The following is a 22,379-nucleotide window of genomic DNA, read 5'->3' on the forward strand; positions in this document are numbered from 1 at the left end:
TGTGGATTAAAAAAAAAAGTTGATAAACTAGTTTAAAATGGGAATATTAAAAATGTAAAAGTCTTTACATTTCCATCCACCTGGCTGCTGAGACACTTTCCTTTTATAAGCACAAAAAGTGGTGACTACATTTTCAGTTACTATCTTTTGGATTTCCCTTCGGCTCAACAGATTGAATTGATCACTTTGCTGACTGTGCTGAAAGCCTTTCCACTTAAAGGAGGCACATGATTTCTTATTGGTTTCATAAAGCACTCATGGATTCTGTTTAGATATGGATTGCTAATATTTACATTAATTTAAACATAACAGAGAAAGGAAGGGATCTAGTTTTAATTCAAGATGTGATTGTTTGCATATAATATCTTTCAAGCAACGAATACTAATGTATTTCAAATAAAGATTGAGAAACATACTCAGTGTCTTGCAAGAGTCACACAGTTTGGACACAAGTTTACAATTGTTAATTGTTTAATGTAAAATAAAAAAAAAATTCCTTCATATTAAAAAAAAGACCAGAAACGTGTTAGTTATAACCAGTGCACATTCTCTATAGCCTGCAAAAACTCAATGCATTTATTCCTCTCTGTATCTCAACAGGCAGTAGTTTACTGTTCTTAAGCACTACATGGAGAATAATGACTCGGAGGGATTTTCCAGAAGATTACAGTCTTAAAGACTGTAAGATGTTTTTTATGTCATACAATATTTATTACAATAAGGCATGATTTTTCCTGGAATGACTGTCTGCTAATGGGCCAAATGAATAAGCAAGTAACTCATTCACAAACAGCATCATTAGGAGCTGAGGTAAATAAGCAGCTGATCTTGCTTGTTCTGTACACTGAAGCCTTGAGACTACTTTTCCCTTTTTTCCTTACACATTAATTCAGTTTTTGTGGCTGCTGTGGCAGGTGGAGTATTTTATATTCTCACCTCATTAATCAGGTGTGGGTTACTGCACAAGATCTATAAATGTCCATTCAGGAGATTGAGACAGTGTAACCCATAACAAACCAGCTGCTGCGCCATGAAGGCTGTGATGGAACCAAGACCTTGGTAACACACCACAAATATTGTGAGGCATCTGTGAGGGAAGCAGCATCACTTATACAATGAACAAGGTTATCACTTAAACCATGTGAATATAAGAGAACAAAAAACGATATTGTAGTAAACATTCTGATTGTATGGTAATGAGTATAGCAGAATTTAATACACAATATCTCCCAGTCTCTGCTTCATGGTCTGACCTAGGGAAACTCTTCTTTCAATTTTCTGAACTGAGGCAATATACAATTATAAATTTTTATTTTTCTCATTTTAAATTATAAAAGAAAAATAGAAGTATTTTCCTACAAGCTTTTCTTTTACTCCCCTTTTTACCTATACTGACTTCAAACTACCTAGATTAATCACCAGTTACCCAGAAAAGAGATTTGATTAAATCATTGTGCGCTTACTTGGTTCTAGGCTTATGTACAGGGAAGCACTAGAAATGAGAATGAAACCACTGCAGCAGAGCAGAGGAGCTTCATAGTGGGGTTCTGCAGGGCTCTGTCCTAGGGCCAGCTCTCTTCAGCAACTTCAAAAATAACTGGAAGTAATACTAAGTTTGCTGATGACACTAAACTGTCCAGTTCCTCAAAGGCAGAGAGGCCCTCCAGAATGACCTGGACAAACCAGAGAGATGGGCAATCACCATATGAAGTTTAGCAAGGACAAGAACTGGGTTCCTCACCTAGGATGAGCTGAGGAATTAACCCTGGCTGTACACACAGCCTAGGATAGGTGCAATTAACCCTGGCTGTACACACAGCCTGCAGAGCAGTGCTGTGGAAAGGGACCTGGGGATCCTGGTCAGTGGCAAGTTGAACATGAGCCAGCAGTGCCCTGGCAGCCAGGAGGGGCAATTCCAAAGTGGGGCGAAGAGGATGGTGAAATATCTGGAGTTGAAATCTTGAGGAGTGGATGAGATCCCTCGGTTTATCCAGTCTGGAGAAGAGGATACCGAGGGGACATCTCACTGTAGTCTTCAACATCCTCATGAGGGGAAGTGGAGGGGCAGACAATGGTCTCTTCATTCTCATGACCAGTGATGAGTCTTGAGTAAATAGCATGAAACTGAGTCTGGGGACTTTTAGGTTGGATATCAGGAAAAAGCTTATCCCTCAGAGGGCTGCTGAGCACTGGATAGCCTCCCACGGGAAGTGGTCACAGCACCAAGCCTGACAGAGGTCAGGAAGCATTTGGACAATACTCTCAGTCATGGGCTGTGATTCTTGCAGTGTCCTCCACAGGGCCAGGAGTTGGACTCGATGATCCTGATGAGTCCCTTCCAACTCAGAATATCCTGCCATTTTGCCTGCAAAAGAATGCTCTGAGGGCATGCAGGACAGCAAAATGGTTTTGCTGTTTTTTTCACTAAATGTCAGTACAGCAGGCATTTAAAAGATATTTTGACTTATATGAACTTCCAGTGAAAGGGATGAAGCTGCTAAGTGATTTAACTAGTCAGGAGTGGTGTAGTTTTAACCAAGATTTTAACCAACCTTTTTGATTGCAGTCAAAAAACAGTTTTCAAAAAAGAGTCAGAGATCTCCTTCTTTTTTCCACCATGCACTAACCTCATAGTTACCAGTTCTTTACCCACTTCTTGCTATCATTGTACGCCTGCTCTCATCCTTCCTACTTGTTAGGGCTTCTAGTCCATTCCCTTGCAAACATTCTTTTAAGTGATAGATATGGTGAGATAGGTCAACATATCTACTCCTGCTGGAGTTTGTGGAGCTAGGTGCAATTAGGAAGTGTAGACCACACTGACTTTTTTAAACTGTATTTTCTTATAGCAAAGATGAAGCTCACCTTCCCTGGGTAACTGAGCTATGTCATTGCCCAAAGTAAGACCAGTCACTGTAAGTGATTCAGGCCTTTATTTCTTTCCTGAGGCTTATTGAAACTGTCTTTACTCTTGAAGGTCAGTGCTTCCAACTAAAACACTTTTTTGTCATCTCTCTTCAGAGTGTCTTCCAAGCCATTTGTAATTCTTCCTCATTGTCCTCTCTCTTCTAGACTCTTTGTGTTTCTTGTTTCCTCATACTTTTTAGCAGGAATCTTGCATTGATGCTGTGGCAGTTTTTTGCTTTGTTTAATATACCTTTCATATATTCTCTATATGCTTAGCTTACATATTTTCAGCCTGATACTGTAACTAAGTTCTGGTATTTCCCTAGGCAGGAGGACAAAATCTTCTAAAAGTCTCCCTGTTGAAGGCCTGAAGCCTTCTGCTATCTTTGTTCTCCATAGGAGCCAATGCTGGAACCAGCTCTCTAGGACAGATTTTTATAACCAGGATACAAGCCTCATCTGAGGGGGAGAGATACTTGAGGTTGCCAGAGCAGGGGGACATTACTTAATCTATTAAGCTTCTCATAGGTGAATCTTCATCAGGTGTGTTAATTTGCAAAGTCTATAAAAATTGTATATGTGTCATGTGCTGTAATTTCAGTATTTTACACCTTGTTGAGTTGCACACCATAAGGATCCTAATTAAATGAGATAAAACCCCTTTCATCCCCTTAACCGTGTCTAGCTCATAATTCTAGGACCAGAGAAAAAGGCATCACCATAAATGAAACTCTAGGTTGAAATACCTTCTCTCAGCTGATTTTTAGGAGGCTTTTCACAACCTGGATGCAGCATTCAGGAAACTAAGGAAATAATGTAATCTGATTCCATGTTCTGAGGTATGAAATGACTTTTTATTGGTGGTAGGGAATAGCTCACAATCTCCAGCTTACGCTGTACAATACTTCTTGTTTAACTAAACAGCTTTTGAATGACACTGCAGCAGGAGACTGTACAGGGGGAGGGGACCTGCCTAGTCCTCACTCATTTACCTTTGACTTGGTGTGACCAAGGAGTTGATACAGCACACTTTGTTATAATAGGAATGTCACAGCTTGCAGAGCTTTTATCATCCTTTTTATGGCTTTCCAATTTGCCTGGTTGCCCTATTTCCTTCAGTATAATCAGCTATTTGCAGAGGTGGTATTGCCAGCTAATGATACTGGCACTTGGCTCATGTAAATTAATTTACATCATTAGTCTGATTCCTAGTACTGTGTTGCCCTCAGAGCACTGATATCGGACAATGAGACCACAGAATGAGATGAAACTATGGCAACAAAGTAGTAACTTCCTAAGAACACGATTTCCTTCTTTCTACACAAACTTGTAGTTCACCTTGACCATGACCTACATCTAATTTAAGAGTCAGTAAAAATTAAGTATATATTGCAAACCAAATTTTTAAGGTACTTATGTGACACATTGGACAATTTAAGCTCTAAGTCAATTTCTTACTGCTCCTATAAGCACGGTGCCAATATGACAGGCACCCTTAAAACTGTGGTGATGAGTGACAAAGAGTTCATATTCACCTACCATCTGAGTTTAGGAAAGATCGCAACACCAAAAGCTATGTATAAAAAATTGTGAAGTAGCATCATGTTACTGACAGATCAAAACTTTCAGCTTTAGTGGGCACAACCATTTATGGTTCTATGCTCTTCCATACTGTCCCTTGCTCAACTTTTTATTAATATCAAATATTTCATACATTTGTAAAGTACAAGGTGCCTCCATGATCAGACTGGTTATCTACATGATGGTACAGCAGGAGAATTAATGGAGTTGCAATTGTTTGGTAGTGTCAATATGGAAGTAATAAATATTGGGCTGTTGTTTCATATATCAACAATACAATTGTAATTTTTTTTAAATTCCAGCAACATATACACTAATCAAGTGCTCTGTCTTTTTTTTTTTTGACCTGAAAATCTTCCTCTTCTGCTTCTCATTCAACATTCCTGAGCACCAAAACCCACACAACACTGAGATCAAAGGAAGATTTCCATCAATTTCAGTAGACTTTGAATAGAACTAAAAGAAAAAAAAATATTGCAAGTATGTAATAAAATAGTATACATTTAAATTTTAATAGACATGGGCAGAAATGTTCTTATTTATGTTCCATAAACCCTATCTCCCTGAGATAATTGAAAACATTTTCCCTAATTTTTCTTTTATGGGGACTGTGGTGGAAAAGGAAGAGATAGAAAGATTCTTTTGGAAAGCACATCTGAAATCTTGGAGCCCATTACTAAATCATTAGTGAACACAGGCCCCTGTGATGACATTTTGCTTAAAAATTGTTAATCTGAACTCAGGAGCTATTTGATTCACAGCAGCAACCACTGCTAATTTGAATGGATTGGTGGTGCACATTCCTAGTTGTATTACTTTTCCTGTTTTCTTCCAACTAGTTCTGTCTAATTCCTCAGATGACTCAGGCTTATCTAAGTTTTGGAAGTAACCTAGCTCCATTTTATTAAGAAAGGGGCTTTAAACTAGTACTTTGATTAACTATCCGTGCCCTCCTCCATCTGCAAGACTTCTTCAGTCAAATGCTCCGTCACAAGCCTGCCACTGTAGCTCATGATTGTGATGAAATGTCCCAGTAGAAACTTCTTTAGGCAGGCAGGATCAAAACTACATCTCCTGAGCCAGTGCACCCAACCAGATTTCTTACTGACCTTCCCCCAGGAAACAGAGAACTTTTCTCGTAATTTGCATACAGCTGCAAACTGTCGCTAAGTGCAGTCTTGAAGTTTCCCCCATCAGCTCCTTGCAGCATTTTAATCAATAACTTCTAATGGCAAATGACAACAGTGAGACAGGTCACCCTGCTAACTGTAGGAATATCATAAAAATTGAGAAATAAACAAGAAATGTCACAAACTTTCCAGTGAATGTTCCATGACATACTGTTTGTGTTAGACCGCTAATCAGTCTTTAGTCTATGATAAATTTGAATACTAATCCCTTCTGAATAGGGATTAAGCTTCAGCGTGTAGAGGAGGGATTCATTAGAATTCATCTCATCAAGACACAGCTTGAAAAAAGTTGCATGGCACTCTGTACCTCAGACCTTACAGTGCTGACAACCAATTGCCAAACCACCACTGAGTGCCTAAAATCAACAAACTGTAACTTATTAATGCCCATATTTTCTCAGTCAGAAACTGATGACATGTTGTGTTGTTGTCTGGAGAGGACTATCTTTAGGCAAAATGCTTTCTGGTTAGTTATACTAGACAAACCATCAAACAGTCCTGAAAAAGATGACAATAAGTAAGGGAAATTCAGTGGAGATCATGTTGACAGAGTATGAGCATGAATGTTTTGAGGCCCCATCTGTTGATTTATGTATCATTGGCCCACTAATTTCACTATTGTGCAGGCTCACAATAGTGAAATTACTTCATTGATTCAGCATGAATCAGACTATGTATTAATGCATTGCTGGAATGCCCTTTCCCAGGAAACATACACACTCTGGAATAGCTTTGACCTTCTCCAAATCATATTCATGCAAAGGCAATGGTGGCTAATGCAAGATGTGGTGTGTGCTTAAAAGCAGTTTCTATTTCTTTAGCTACAGGGTAGAATCAATGAGTGTTTTGACCATGAAATTAGTAGGGCAAACTCTCTAAACTTTTAGGACTCTTTTCTCAGTGTCAGCAAAATTGGGATAGCTTTGATGAACACATGGAGATTTACTGATCTCATAAACTGAATATATTTTCAGTAGTCCCCAGTACACTCTGCTGTTGCAGGGAGAAATGTCTGCAGGCACTCTTAACTAAAATGCTTTGTTTACAGCAAACTGTGCATGGCAACACAACATTTACAGTTCTGCATGCTCTACAAGTGCAATATAGCCATACTTAGGGGCTCTCTCACAAGTGACTCCCTTTCTCCGTCTGTCTGACAGTACCCCAGGAAAACAGTCAGATGAAGAACAAAGGGCAGAACAAAGGTAACCTTGAGACATATCATTATTTACAAGTGTCAGGTTGTAAGGAGCACTTCACAGTCCAAGCCTCATTCATTATAAGCAGCAGAAGTGTTAGCTAATTAATTTGAAATGTGTGTAAAAAAATCAAACAAGAATTCAGATGTAGAATCCTAACACTGTCACACCAGCTGGTGTTGACCACTTTTGCAGGGACTACAAGCTTCAAAATCAATGTGCTTATCTCACTGACCCCATAATGGAGTTGCTTCATCTGGAATATTAGATATTGACCCATTTGGGTTTTGTACCTTTGACACTCTTCAATATATTCTCTTCTTTTGAAGACAACTTCAACCTGAAAGTATTCTTTCAAAGAAAGAAAAGCAGCCATACAATATGCATATCTGTGTGGGAAAAAGAAAAAACATCATTGTCAATGAAAGTTTCCATCCACATCACTGCGAAGCCATTCAGAAATGCTGGCACCAAGCACCATAACATTGCTGATGCTAAAGTAAACAGTATTACTAGGTAGTAACTTTGACAATTTCAGTTAGATTCCTGTTATAACCTGAAGCTTTTGCACATAATGCACTGATATAGAATTTTGGCTATTTAAGTCAAATATCATACATTGTCCCCAATAATTAAAATTGTATTGCCTATTTTCCTTGTCTGTGACTCATGACAAAAAGACAGATTTTCTTTGAAGCTGGTTAGACAGTGTCATGCAAAATAAAATGTACAGCAATGTCAAATATTAAACAAAAAATCCCCAAAACAAATGGCAAAAGTACATGTATGGAAATCTAGACTAGTTGCATCCAGAGATCTTGGAATTATTGAGCACAAGTAGGGATTCTATGCTTTGAGTTCCTAGCAAGAACATCTGTTTCACCCAAGACCATCCCTACATCTGGATGCTGCATACAATTTAAAGAAAGATTCAGTCAAACCTTATGATGTAATTTCTGCTTCAATATGTTGAAGATTTTTCTCACAAATTCTTAAAACAGCAAGCTTAAAAAATCCCTCCCTTCAGAAAACATCTTAAAAGGAAACTTATTATTGAAAAAATGTTGATTTTTTTTTTCAACAGATGAAAATTCTGTCTCACAAAGCTCGAAGTATTTACTTATTGCACTAGATTAACCTTCCAGGATGCTAATGGTAACATTAGCTTTTTACAGAAAAAGCAGCTACAAAACTGCAAAGGCCCTTAAATAGTACCTTTTCTGAACAACTGGAACATTCTCTACCCTACAGATTCAGTGACAATAAGTGCCCAACTGAGGGCAGGAAGAAGAAAGCCCAGGAAAGGTGTGCTAGCTGGCAAGTGCAGGGCCAAGGGTCTGCTCTGTCTTAGCAGTGAAATCTGACCATGGCTGACTTGTCAAATATTGTCACAAGTCAGCTCTGAATTTGGACTTTGTGGTCAATTCAAATTGTGGCTAATCACACAAGAGACAGACAAGAACAGTAATTTCTTCTGCAGTAAAGCCAAGCTTTCTCTTGTTATCAGAGATGAATTCTAAAAAAATATCATCCTAATTATACTATCTTTCTGGTTTTCCTGTTGTCATCATATAATTCTAGTGTCTTTCAGAAAGCACACGTATGAAATCTTGTATTCTGTCTAAGTTTTGCACTCAAAATTTGACAAATTTGTTAAACTACATTGAACAGAGGTTTTGTTACAACATAGGAAAAATAATTGTGTGTAGTACATAGGAGGGGTGAAATTTAATGTATGAGACTGAACTTTAGACAGAGACTTATTTGCTAAGAGATTAGTTCAAAAGTGGAGTTACATAGCCATCATTTCCTAATGGAATATGCTTCAAGGTGTATCTGAAAAAATAATCCTTCCTTATCCTATATTGGCATGGTTTATAGGATAAGATTACCCAGCCTTTTTTGGTGCTGATACAAGATGACAATGTTCTTGAGAACTTTGCTAGTTCAATACTAAATGATTTATATCTTGAAAGCTCTCCCTTACTCTTGGGAGATTTGCAATCCACCAGATGTCACTTCCAGAGTAGTGTTCCTGATCCCAATCTTTCTCCCAGCTTTATTCTAATACCCTTAAATTAGTTATGTTTCAATACCTGTGAGTAACAACCTCAGTTCTGTCACAGTACTTAGAATATCTATTGGTCATAATTATCATTTAGCACTTATTCAGTCAAACTTCATACAAGCAGCTTGTCAATTCTCCCTTGTAATCCTCCCCTTATTGTCCTGCTGATCTTCAAGCTGTTATTTTCAAAATTTCCTTCATATAGCAAGCAAGTCTCCCAAAGTGCCTCTAACTAGAGATCTATAGCCACTGTAAGATATTTAGGATTACTTTCTCTATGAATACTCCTGCATATATAGGTCAAAATATGTAAATTTTTAGCTCTGTTTTTCCAGTTTAAAACATGGATAAGCACCTAATCTATGTTGGAATGATCAAGGTGTTCTGTCCCACCACTAAATTAGCTTGGAATCAAAGTACATGAAAGTGGTTAGCAGCACTCAGAAAAGCAGCAGACCACTCAGGTGGCTGTATGCTTTCCTTAGACCTTAGGAAAACCTTTTGTTTTCCATCTGATGGTAGAAAGCTGAAAGAAAACTCTTTAACACCCTAGATTTTCTGTTCATGTATGAATATTACTTGTCTTGCCTTTTCTTCCTTGCACAATTCCTGCTGGGCTGTACTGTACTGGCTATTTCCATGGAAGAGGAGTTTATTAAGCCAGTCTTTGCTACCAACAACATAACATCTCTCCTAGTTCAAATAAATACTCCACACAGACCAGCATCACAGCTGTTATTGAAAAGGGATGGAGACACAGAGGTGAAGCTTTATACCATGGGGATGAGGTGAGGTTTAAGAGTTTCACTCTTTCCTAGCAGTACTCCCTTTCTTGTGACTAACACACACCACTTGCTCTGCAGGGACTGAGTTCCTGATCACACTAGGAAATGGATTGGTGCAGTGCCCAGTAGTAAGCTTTTTGCCATAGGTGAATATCTGAAGAGGGATAATCTCCAGCTGGATGGAACATGTCAGGGGACAGGATGGACATCAGAGGTGCAACTGCATTTGCAGTGTGCCATTCCTAATAATGGCCTGAACCATCTCTGGGTGAAAGTCACAGCCCCTCTGGAGTGTGTTTTGTATATACAGGTAATGCTATTGCCCAGGGAAACACAGAGCCACACAACAAAATGTGAACAAGTCTAGTCTGAAGAACATAAAAGGCAAAAGAGTATGTGTCTGTAGTAGAGACCTGGAAAGGAGTAAGATATTTTTAATCTAGATGTTTTCTTGATATTTTACCTGTTTGGCAGATCTCAGCAGGCGCATTTTCCAAGTATTTGTCCACTCTCTGTGAAACCCATGTTTACTTCTTGTATTCACAATGCTGTTTCACAGGTTTACTGCCCAACTCAAAAACGTCTATCCTCAATTCTACATGTTTTACAGTATATTATCACACAGCTGAAATTGCTGACAGCAATTAAATTTATTACTACTGTTTCATGATTGGTTTGTAAATGCTTCTGTATTTCCCATGCTAGCAATTCAGGCTAAAGTTTGGTTTTTCTTTTTAAATTATATTCAAGAACAAGTCATGCTTGTTTCAACAAGATTTATAAAAGGACAAGTATATGTCTTCACTCAAGTTAAGAACAGACCATCAGCTATTGAAAAAAACAAACCATATAGGAATTCCATCTTTGAAACTTGGCCAAGAAAGATGGCCGGTAGGAATGTGTACACTTTGTGCCAGTCTCACATTTACAGGACATGGGGAAAACATGCTTTCACACTCAGTGACAGCTCAACATATTTTTAAAAAATTCTTCAGTTTGAAGACAGTCAGTAGAGAGTTTGCAGCTAAGCCATAAGTGCTGAATGAAACTGGGGTCTGAGAGGAAAATAGATGGTATCTGACTGTGTAATTAAGGTACACACATGAGGGATGACCTGGTGGGTTGACCCTGTCTTAATGCCAGGTCTCCACCAATGCCTCTCTATCACTTCTCAACAAAAAAGATAAAGCAACAGGCTAATTCCGCGTCCAATAAGGACGTGGAAAGAGCACTCACCGACTGCCACCATGGGACAAACAGACATGACTTGAGGAAATAAATTACCAATTTATTATCAAATTAGAGAAGAGTAACAAGAAGTAAAACCACGCTGTCTGTCTCTGCTGCTGCTTCCTCCTTGTGTGGAAGACTCCTCACACTCCTTCCCCGCTCCAGAGTGGGAGATAGTCCTCTGTGGACTTATCCAATGTGAGTCCTCCCCAGGGGCTACAGTTCTTCATAAACTGTCCCAGCATGGCTTTCCTGCAGGGCAGCAAACCTGCTCCAGCATGGGCTCCTATCTCCATGGGTCCGCAGGCCTTGCCAGGAAGCCACTACAGCATGGATTTTCCATAGTGTCACAGCCTCCTCCTTCAGGCAGCCAGCTGCTCTGGTGTGCACTCCTCCAGGGGTTGCAAGTGGATCTCTGCTCCCCGCTGGGCTTTCGTGGGCTGCAGGGATGCAGACTACCACACTCTGGTCTTCACCAAGGGCTGCTGGGGAATATCTGCCCTGGCAGCTGCTGCACCTCCTGTCTGTCCTGCTCTGCTGACCTTAGTATATGCAAGGCTGTTTCTCACTCTCCTCTGCGCTGATTTTTTCCCCATAAATACCTTATCCCAGAGTGACTGCTTCTGGTGACGATGGGCACAACCAGTCCAGCAGTGGTGTGCCTTGGAGCTGTCTGATGCTGTCTCTACAGGATATGGGGGAAACTTCTGGCAGCTATTCCAAGAAGCCACCTTTTTAGCCCCCCAGAACCAAAACCATGCCATGCAAACTGAATATGAATGAATTAATAGTGCACGTCACTTTTCTCTGGCACTTTTCCTTGCTCTACTTTACTTAATTGTCCTATAATGCAGTTGTGTTGTAATTAATAAATAAATAGTTTAAAAATTATTGTTGTAATTCATAAGTTAAATACCTGTATGAGTCCAAGGCTTGCATCCTTCCCTCAGTGGTTGTGAGAAGACAGCTTTGCCTGATTTTCTATTTGCCACCTGCCATTATTATTTATACAAAGAAATTATGGAACCTCAGTGGTAAAACTTGTCTTTATGGACCTAGAGATTGCTTTTACTTGTGATGTCTCCAGCAGAAAATACTTATCTCCACAGAAAATACTGTGCATTTTCTATGGAAGTGCGGGAGAACTATAGCAGAACATAAAATTCTTGAAGATTGCACACAGTTTGTCTCAAAGAAACATTGCAAAACACATCTGAAAGTGGAGGGAATAAGAGTATTTTATTAATTTTGGGGCTTGCACACTTCTATGCTATCCAACGTGAAAGAGCCACAGAGCCCAATGAAGTTCAACATCTTCATTAAAATCAGAACAAATTTCTAGTTAAGCTGCTTCAACATGGGAAAGATTTTTTGCTGGTGCTGTATTCACCACTTTATTTAAGTATCTCAAGCATATTCAGAATTATTTCTGTGATATTTCATTTTAATTTGAGGCTCTTTCTCATTCATACATTCCATACTATTCCATACTGCTTCAACATGGGAAAGATTTTTTGCTGGTGCTGTATTCACCACTTTATTTAAGTATCTCAAGCATATTCAGAATTATTTCTGTGATATTTCATTTTAATTTGAGGCTCTTTCTCATTCATACTATTCCTTGGTCAATACCAAGACATAGCACAACGTCCATAAATTTAAGAACTACCTATATAGACCCAGTATGCAAAGTAGTGTTGCAATCAAATTTGTACAATGTCACCCTTCAGATGATTTATAATTCAGTGGAATTATTACAACATTTATGAAGTTTCTGGTCCAGTTAATTTTCTTTTCTCAGAAAGAAAGTCTGTTTCTCATTATCAGTGTGAAACTGCATGATTTTGGAGAATACTGTCCACTACTAAAGATAAAGCAAGTAACTGACAACGCTTATTCCAGGTATACTATAGCAGTCTCACTGTTATTATTATAAGTAATCCATTAAAAAAATATTTATATGTAGAGAGAATCTTGGAATGTATGGAAATGAGAAAATTTGTATCAAATAGTAGACAATGCCATTAGGAGATTCTTTCCCCTGTACGACACAGAAACTAATATCAAAGGAATGAGGTGACAATTTGATTTGTTTTCAGTGTGATGCATTGGCAAGTAATTTGATAACATACTGTAAGGTTTTTTTTTAAACATCTCAGCTTTCTTCCTGGGAATGCAATATTGAAACTGTGGTGTTCACAAAAGCACTGACACTCAGCTCTATAGTATTGTTAAAAATATGAATCTAGTTAGTAGCAGATTTTTTTTCATCACATCTCCTTGATCCTTAGCTGTGTGGTGGTGAATGCACTCAATATATCAGCCAGGGATGAAACTAGCTCTCTTTTTGTGCTACTTAGTCACTTGTGTATTCCATCTCCTACATTACCAATGTTTATATACTCTCAAACCACATTCAAGCAGTCCTTAAAATGATCCCTAAAGAAAAACCAGTGAAAATAACTAATAAATGGTATGAAATGATCATTAGTACAGAAAAGTGAAACTCCTAGAGCTGAACCCATAAATATCAACCCATAAAAAACTTGTATGTTTAATATACAAGTACGTATGTATCTACACACAATTTGGAGAGAGAAAAATATGCATCTCATTTCTTCCTCATTTCAGTGTTTTCGTTTGTAGCATTCAATAGGTAGATTCTTCTGTCATAGACAACTAAAAGAAGAATTAGTCTCACTATTTCTTTCCCTAACAACCATAGCATAAGGCAGCCAGAAGTTTGTTGGTGGTACAGAGGATGGTTAAATTATTTGATTTTTCTGGGTAAAAACTACCCAAGGAACACCATAAGTCTTTGAATACTTACTGTGTGGAATTCCTTTTTTCTTCATTAGAAGGAGTTAAAGGCATTGGTATCACATCTATAACAGCTCAAACAAATACTTTGGCTTCACTAATTAACATTTTTCTACTCTTTTCATCCAACCGGAAAAGCCAGAAATCTGCTTTTGCAGGACTGAGTCTGATCGTATCTCTTTCATTTGGAAATCCTTGTCACTATTAGCATGCAAATCTGAAATTTCAAGAGTCAAAAAGGAACTCAGAGGAAATTATTAAAAGTGAATTCATTAATTAATTTAAAAGGGAGATATAAATTTCTATAAGAAGATTAATACTTTCCTCATTAGTTATCAGGTTTTGATTTCAGATGCTGTGATCTCTGCCTCTGTCAGGATACAAAAAGCCAACTTCAAGAAAAGAGAAATATCTCCATATCCTCTGTGCAGCTTTTTCAGTTTCCTGAACACAGCACATATTTATTACAAGACTGGACTGAAGCCATATAGGACCATCAATTCTATGTAAAACTGTCCAGCTTTTAATGAGGACTTCTGTAAAAAGCAGACTCTCCCCCACTGCCCTAACTTAAACCAACACATGGAATGCATGGTGTTTAATAAAATACATTACTATATTTTGTGCTAGGTTGCAGGAATCATGTGAAATTGGTAAAAGATTAATTCCATAGTAGAGATAACTGGTTCTGAAATTTAGGTCTCAATTAATTTGCACTGTGTGTTGTTGAAGTTTGTGAATACAGATGATGAGAACTTTTGCCTAGCTGCAGTACTGCATTTTGTTAATTATGAAATTCAAAATAGAAATGTCCTTAGAACTTGGTTTTATTTTCAGGGTATGTTCTCTCTTTGACCTTTTGATTCCTAATGTTATCACAGTTTGGCAACTTCTAGTGAAAGATCCATGTGACCAGAAAACTAATTAATAATACAAGAGCTCACATTTAAAAAAGCCATTTTAAAATGGGAAATATTTATCTAAAATTTGTTTAGATGCAAGCACTTTCAGATGATGGAGTTGTCTCTAGCAGCGTTTGCTACCATTTACTGAGCTACTCATGTACTGTATGGGAAGCTGTGGGTTTAGGGATGTGAACATTGTTAATTGTAATATCCTCTGTCTAGCAAGGGCCAGTACTTGCAACCTGACAGTGGAATCAAAGAGGTACAACACTCTCCTAAACACTACTTATTTCCTGAGCTGATTGAATATCCTGATAATGCACAGAGAATCCATGATCTGATACAGATAAGTTACCAATGATTCTTATGCTCCTATGTTTGAAGGAAGTTTTAAGAGTGCACTACAGAATTATGTAACCAGTGACATCACACAAAGAGAACAACTGCAGAAACCTTTAACACAAAGAGTATGGAATACAAGCAAAATGACAAAAAATTCTTTTTGGCTGATATTTGATAGCTTAACCAAACAGTGTTAAATACCTTTACACAAGTATTTAATTTTAGATATATGCACAAGGTATGTCTTATCTAGCTTTTTATGAACTCTGGTAATCACTGAGTCCAAGTTACTTACCACGACGGTTATTAACCATCAAACACTTCCCATTCTCTAGCAATTTCCCATTCCCTACTTTTCTATTAAAGGAGTCTGTTGCAAGAACCTACACTGCTCCATCCCAGATAAGAGTATCTTCACTCTGGCACCCAAGGGCAAGTTTACTTGGCTGCATGCATACCATTGCTGCCCTGTTCCCCTTTCCTTTGAGTCACCTTAGAGATAACTTCACACTGGGAACTCTTTGGGGACACTGAGATAAGAAGAGAGCAGAATGTGACCGTGTGTTACTACATTCAAATTATTTACTCCGTAGAAGACCTGTAGTGAGTTGGGGATAAGCAACTAATCCTTTTTTGAGAGATGAAAAATAGATACAGGGAAACATTTCTGAAGTATGGTCACATATTCCTACTGAATTCAGTGTAAGGTTTTTGTATAAATAGGCTGTTTTCTCCCAAGTTGATTTGAATGTTTGGAACATTGGACCAAGCAGTCTGCATGTTATCCTAGTTTTACAAAATCAAATGGATAACTCTAAAAGGGATTAATCTGAAATCTGTAGAGTTCCACAACCAAGAAGTTACAGAGGAACTGTAGGATTTTAAGGAGTCTCACCTTTTTTTTTCTGTTTACTTATGAAGCAATAAACCAATGGACTACTGAAACTGATATACCTGGAATCCACTAGATTACTAATACCAGGTATATCAGGCTGCTAGCTTAAAAGAATGATAAATGTTAATGAGAAAACAAATGAGAAAAACTAAAACATACAAACAAATTATAGTCTGCAATATTGGACTTGATGATCTTGGAGGTCTTTTCCAACCTTAACGGTTCCATGAATATTTTTTCTTAGGTTAAATTTAACACCAAATAATAATTAAAACAGCAGATTTAGTATCAAGTTAACCTTTGTGTCCGTGTTGCAAACATTGCTAAAAATCAGATCACATAAAATGTGAGGTGTAAATTATTTTAAGTAAGTGGCACTTGTAATGATACCATACAGATGGTATTTATGGCAATTAATGGAGATTATTTTAAATGGGAAGAAATGGTGACAACCTGCTTGTGCTAAAAATGTCAGGCAATTCACCTGCAAGCTGCATAACACGGGTAGAGAACAACATTTTCCAGTGTGCCATTGAAGTGGGGTAGAGGACACTGACTGTCACAGAGGGCAGGACCATGATGGGAATAAGCTTAGTATCAGTCTGAATAAATATATTTGTTGCCAGGCCATGGATGTGCTTGTACAGAGCTTGTGGTATCTGGCATTAGAATAAATGATGAGAGAGAAAGCACATGGTCTGTGCAAGTCAGACTGTGGCTGCATGGTAAAAATACTAGCATTCATTAGTTTCTTTTTATTTGCTCATCCCATGCAAAAGAGGAGAAAAAGACACCAGATTCTTCTGCACTCTATTAATTTGTTGGGGAAGTACATATTTTGTCACATTTGTCACAAAGTCTTGGCATTTATATCTTCCACTCTACCTGGAAGCAAGTAGATAATTTTCTATGGTGTCTGGTCTGTTTTTGGATTGAAATACTTACCTATCTCTTCCATGTAATGCCTTAATAAGTTCATATCACAATCTTTTTCATTTAGTAGAATGCATTTTATCTCCAAGAAATTTATTCCTTAGCACCTCTGATGAAAAAAGTAAAATGTAGATGCCTTTTGAAAGATTGTTCTGCTTTGCTGAAAAGTAAATGAATTTTTTGAAAACTAGGGCTCTAACAGCTTCTTGCTAAAAATATATTCATCTGTACCCCTGTGTGTGTTTGTGTGTGTGTAGGAGGAATAGACTTTTATTATTGTTATACTGGGAGATTCTCTTAGTTTAAGAATGGTTCTCCTCATTTTTTCCCTCCAAACAGCAAAGACTATATGTTAAGATAAGAACAATTTACTGGAAACAGCAATGAGATAAGAAAACAAGCAGTGACAACATCATTATTAACAACAAAAGAGTACAATAAAGAGAGTGATTCCCACAGAAATGCTCACTGACCTCAACCCAACCACAGCCACGCCAGCCCAGTATTCCCTCTGGCTTGGGACTGGTGCCCTGCTACCCTGCCCGCTCTGCTTCCTCCATTCTTGCTTGACTGGAAGAAGCAGGAGTGAAGCCAGCCAGTGGATGGTAAACACCCTGGCTAGCTGGCCAGCCCACCTTCAGCCAGAGGGGGCACTCTCCCAACTCCGTGGCTGGGCGCAGCGCCTAAGGCTGGCGTCTCGCCCAGAGACGATAGCCCGCCTTGAGGGACATTGCCGTACAGGACTTCAACCCCGCAGGAAGAAGAGGCGACTCTCCAGTTAGTGGCAGGTTCAGATTTGTTGAGCCACAAGGGAACCAATCACTCCCAAAGAGGCCAAGAACAGAAGAGCCCAGAGGGTCGGAAACACTGGGTTTTAAAGGGAGTGGGTGGTAGGGGTGGTAACAACTCAGGAACAAATCAGAGTCTGGGGAAGGGTGATACATAGATGATTGACATAAAGGGAAAACCAATAATGGTGAACTTAGGGAGGGGCCTCGGCCCCTTAACCAATCACCCGACACCCTGGCTGGAAGCTTCTAGAGAAAGAGGCAGGAGTGCCGAGTGACTGGTAGACAGCCGGGGGCAGGGAATTAAAAAGATACATAGGTTGCTGGGGTAACTGGGGAGGAGTTGGGAGATTGACAGATAACTGTGGAAGGGAGGGGCCCAAAGGCAGAACCATTAACAGAATAACATGGGGGGAACAGAACATACCAAAAACAAACTACAACACAGGAGAATCCCTTCCCCTGCCTCTGGCAATGCTGTGAGGTGGAGCAGAATAACCTCCTAGCCATGCCCCTTTCTGCCTTTGGCTACTGCAGAAATTAACCCTGTTCTGACCAGGAAAACAAAGGTCTCACTGTTTAGTTACCAAGAAATAGATTGACAAGACCTATTGTTTAATGGATTTAATATTGTTTATAGTTTAATTTTTCCTACATTGCTTCCTATGTATTAAAATAATTTTGTAGAATAAAACAGACAAATTCTAGCCAGTAATGTTCCTGATTACCATACGAGTTCAGAACACTAGTTACCTCTATTAATTTTTTAATCCAGAGGGATATGAAAGGTGAAAAAGGTAGAGAGAGATAGAAAGAAATAGGAAGACAGGTGCAGGGGGCTGGGAAAGAGAGAGTGAGAGAGATTAGAGCGAAAGATAGTCACCACCACATGAATCCCATGGTGTCCAGCTGATCCTTCCTCACCCAGATCTTCTTGGTGATGGGGTTTCCAGAGCTGTTCTTTGGAAGGCACCACATTTATACAGTAAAAGCCCCAGATATCCATGGGGCATGGATGCTGTTCCCACAGCTTGGGCTGGCATGTGTATGAGTGGCTTCCTTCCCCACAGTTTGCCACTGTGCAAATTTTTGTCAGGATAGTTTACCCAGATCTGTCTCACCAGGCCAGAAAATAGCATCTTCCTATTTTTGCCATCTATACTTGCCTCAAGCTCTCACAAAGGGAATTCTTTGTCTGGCAGTTGATCTTATGGGAAGTCCCATTTGTGTCTTTGACAGTGTTTTGAGACACGTAATTGCATTTCATTACAGCAAAAAGGCTGTGCTCTGCTAAAGTAAATGTACACAGAACTTATAGGCTGCTTTGGCATTTTCACTGAGGATGAGTACAGGAAATATCACCACTGGAATATTACACAGTAAAAAAACAACAGTGAGTATAATTATACTATTTTTCTGTTCTAGGGAATGACTCCTTCTGTGTGTCCTGTTTTGCATCTCACAAGTTTGGAAGAGACAAAAGTTATGAAAAAAGAAGTACAGTTGGACCTGTATAACACCTAGCTTTTCATTTGGGGACTGCCAAGTTTATGAAAACTATGACAGAATCTGCCATGGAGAATCACTCATCAAATTTTATCCCATCTAGTCCAGGAAAATGCAAACTCTGAAAGAGGATGTCTTTGTAAGGGGAGATGATTTATTTATTTGTGGTCATGTTTTGACTTTGAAACTTCACCATTGGTAATGACAGGAAGACACAAATTTAGCCACATAGTCCTGTAGTTCTATTAGGGCTTTGTGCTTAGTTGTGACCTTTTTTAGAAGTTGTGGAGAAATTGATTTGCATGTGGATAAATGATACAACTCAGTCTAGGAACTATAAAGTTTATTAATTAATATTGTGAATGAGAGACTGTTTTTCAGAAAAATAAAAACTTTTTGTTGGATATAGTTTGTTTACTTTTGTCCTCCCAGCCTTAGAGACTTTTGCTTTGCACTATTTTGTGTACAAGTACTTTTAGCCTTTAGGTATCTAATCTATATTTTTATAATCTGTGAGTTTGATGCAGTCAAATCCATGGCCAGCTCCTGCAGAAGTCAATGAGAAAATTGGCTCCAGAGGCCCTGGAAGAGGGTACAGAGGCATTTAGGAAGAAGATAATAAGTTGTTGTTCTCTTTCACCACATCATATGTCAAATGACTGTTGGAAATTTTCTGATTCCATTTAAATAATTGTGAAAACTCACTAGGACCAAGATTTGATTCCATGCAAATCAGAAATGATGTAAAGAAAGAACAGTGAATAGAAAGAGCAGCAACACACAGCTTTGTGTATAGGACTAGTAACCATTTCAAAGCAGTAGGCAAGCAGTTCTCCCACTTCTCTACCAGAAGAAAAGAAGCATTAAGAATTGTGTCAGTGTTTAAAAGGACTACAAACTTTGTTTCTGCCCTTGCGAGAAATAACTTGTACTCCTAAAATCTTCAAAACTTTCCAATGAGATTCTTAAGAGAAAAAAAAGTAAAAGAAAAGTCTTGTAAAGTATTTGCTGACTCTCCGTTCTTTTTCAGTTGTATGTACACCCTAGACGTGTGTTAGTGAGGCTGTTAAGTTGGAATGTGAAGTCTAGTCTTGAAGAATATGAAGAGCAGTAAGTCTGCATGATTGTGGTGTAGTGAAATTCAATCCTGTTTGAGGAGAAAGGAGAAAAGAGTGCACAAATAATTTCATTAATGAACTCTAATTATTTGCAACAAAAGCTGGACTTTAAAATAAAAGAGAATGCTTCAGAGAAAGAGACAGATTTAACTCCTAAATGCATTTAATTTTGGAGCTCTTTCAAGGTCTCTGAAGATCTAATATCAACACTGTTCAAAACTCATTTATTTTCCTTCTCATTTATTCTCAAAACTTCAAAACTCATTTCTTCTGCATAGTGTTTTAAAACTGCACTTCTACATTCAAAACAGGGAGAAGTAACCTTCCATTTGTAGCTTCTCTTTTTTGAGAACTTTTATTGAACTAAAGGCCTAAGTGGCACAAGGGCAGCAATTATGCCATCCAAACGCATCATAACAGAACTCTAGGGGTAGCGGTGAAGCAGGCTGGAAAAAGGAAAGAGATATCAAAAGTAGCATAAACTTTATTTAATTTATTTCTTTATTCTTCCATGGCGTTTTGGGGGATCTTGGGATTTAGAAAACTGTCTTGCTATTATTTTTCCCTTTGTTATTGCAATTATACTTAATTAAGGCAGGAAAAGCATTTCGGGACAGTAGCTGTACAGTAATAGTCACTAATAGGTATGCCACTTATTCATAGTCATATTTTTGGTGCAGGTCTTGAAAAAACTAGAATTTTGTTTTGAAGTTGATTTTATTATAACTTGCTTTTTCTAGGTGACCTTTTTTTTAGTCAGGACAAGTTACTTATAAATATTTTGAAGCACATTTCACAGAACGAACAATATTATCTACCATACTAATTTTAGAGGAAACTTATTTCAATGCTTATGGCAAATTAAAAAAGTGCTAATGTTTTTGCAGGGATGACACAAAAATTAGCTTTTTTCAGGTGATTAATCTTATTAGTTTTGATAATTTCTGCCCAAAAAAGCATGGTCTGGAAAAATTGGAGCCTAGAAGCAGTCAGTGGGCCTTGGATACTGGAGAGCTGTAGGGTACAAACAAAACATCCTCACAATATATAATATTAAACAAAACTTATCCTACTTCCACTCATTGTGAGAAGGAAAAATAATAATGATCATTATGAGAAAAAACCAATAATTAATTAATTAGATGGAACTAATACTATGTATATGTTAATTGGCTAAAGAAGAACGAGAAATGTGTGTGATGGACCTTCAAGAATACTGGAATTATGTGTGTCACTTACTCCATGATTTCAGCATCACCAGAAGATAATCTTATTTAAATGACTTGCTGTATGGGATCTTTAATGACATCAATGGAAAATAACTCCATCAAACTAACATTTTTGAGGCAGTAAGATTTTCACAATATTGAAGTGTGAAAGAATTCCTCTAGACTTACCTGAACTGAAACAACAGACTACAGAACTCGACAGTATCTCAATGTATTGTCTTGCCTGCTGCTGCCCTTCAAGTCAGGCTGTGTTTGAAAAAGTCCATGGCCAAAACACAGGGCCACTTCAGTGATGTGTTTTCATTGTGTTCTGAATCTCTCACCCAGCCTTCCCAGCTGAGCACAGACAGAAGGTTTATAGGATTGTTGAGGTTTGAAGGGATCTCTTTAAGTCACCTGGTCCAGCCCCTCTGTTCAAGAGTGCTAAGTGAGAGCTGGCCATCCAGGTCCATGTGCAGGTGATTTTTTTTTTTCTCCAGGGATACTATCTCTGCAACAACTCTGGGCAACTTCAACCAAAGTCTGGTTGCCCTCACAGGCACATTGTAGAGAAATGTGCAAAGCAGCAAGCGCTCATCTGCATCACTGAAGTCCACACCCCCAAAAACACCTTCTGGATTTCAGGAAATTAGACTGGGAGTTAAATCATGTGAGAATTTCAGATGTGATAAAGGTGGCACTATTGTCCAATTATCTCATATCTAAGGTGATGTAACTCCCTGGGGAAGAAGTATTCACAAGGAAAGCCAAACACTGCAGCTGTGTTGAAAATCAGCTCTGTCTGGATCTGGGTAGGGGAGGCCATAGCCCACAGACTCATCTGCAGGGGCCAGGCTTCCACACACACTCCCCCACATATGAGCTGGGGGAGGAAGTTTTTGGG

The 22,379-nt window shown here is 38.4% G+C and overlaps 1 long non-coding RNA gene across 1 annotated transcript in view; it reads left to right on the forward strand.

Moving 5' to 3' along the window:
• The window catches only part of LOC136569002 (uncharacterized), an 87,671-nt gene extending 68,116 nt beyond the window's left edge, over positions 1 to 19,555 (forward strand). Inside the window, exon 2 of the long non-coding RNA XR_010785304.1 lies at positions 19,069 to 19,555. This is a non-coding gene — a long non-coding RNA (uncharacterized lncRNA). The remainder of the gene's footprint in view (positions 1 to 19,068) is intronic.
• Positions 19,556 to 22,379: the final 2,824 nt, after the last annotated feature.

The sequence above is a fragment of the Molothrus aeneus genome, chromosome Z (assembly GCF_037042795.1).
Source record: "Molothrus aeneus isolate 106 chromosome Z, BPBGC_Maene_1.0, whole genome shotgun sequence".
NCBI classification, from domain to species: domain Eukaryota; kingdom Metazoa; phylum Chordata; class Aves; order Passeriformes; family Icteridae; genus Molothrus; species Molothrus aeneus.